General features: G+C 72.2%; 1 protein-coding gene across 4 annotated transcripts in view; it reads left to right on the plus strand.

The window, feature by feature from the left end:
- The first annotated feature begins 53 nt into the window (after window positions 1–53).
- HIPK1 (homeodomain interacting protein kinase 1) overlaps window positions 54–227 on the plus strand; it is a 46,916-nt gene continuing 46,742 nt past the window's right edge. For all 4 annotated transcript variants that reach the window (XM_024764926.1, XM_024764928.1, XM_024764930.1 and 1 more), the window contains exon 1: window positions 54–75. The gene's annotated coding sequence lies outside the window, so the exon portion shown is untranslated. The remainder of the gene's footprint in view (window positions 76–227) is intronic.

Raw genomic sequence — 227 nt, forward strand, 5'->3', positions numbered from 1 at the left:
CTCCCACTCCCCTCCCCCTCCCACCAGTACTATGAAGTCATCCTAACCCGCCAGCTCTCCGACACTTCCGCCTCAGTAGGTGTCATGGCGCGGGGCTGGGGACTAGTTCCCGCGAGGAGGGGCCGGCCGGATGGGGGCGGCCGCTCGGCGCTCAGCTCGTCGAGTCTGGCGACAACGGCGGCTGCGGAGCCAGGGGCCCGGCGGTGGCCCCGGACGGCAGCGGGAGG

The sequence above is a fragment of the Neophocaena asiaeorientalis genome, unplaced genomic scaffold, assembly GCF_003031525.2.
Source record: "Neophocaena asiaeorientalis asiaeorientalis breed wild unplaced genomic scaffold, Neophocaena_asiaeorientalis_V1.1 scaffold62, whole genome shotgun sequence".
Classification (NCBI taxonomy): Eukaryota; Metazoa; Chordata; class Mammalia; order Artiodactyla; family Phocoenidae; genus Neophocaena; species Neophocaena asiaeorientalis.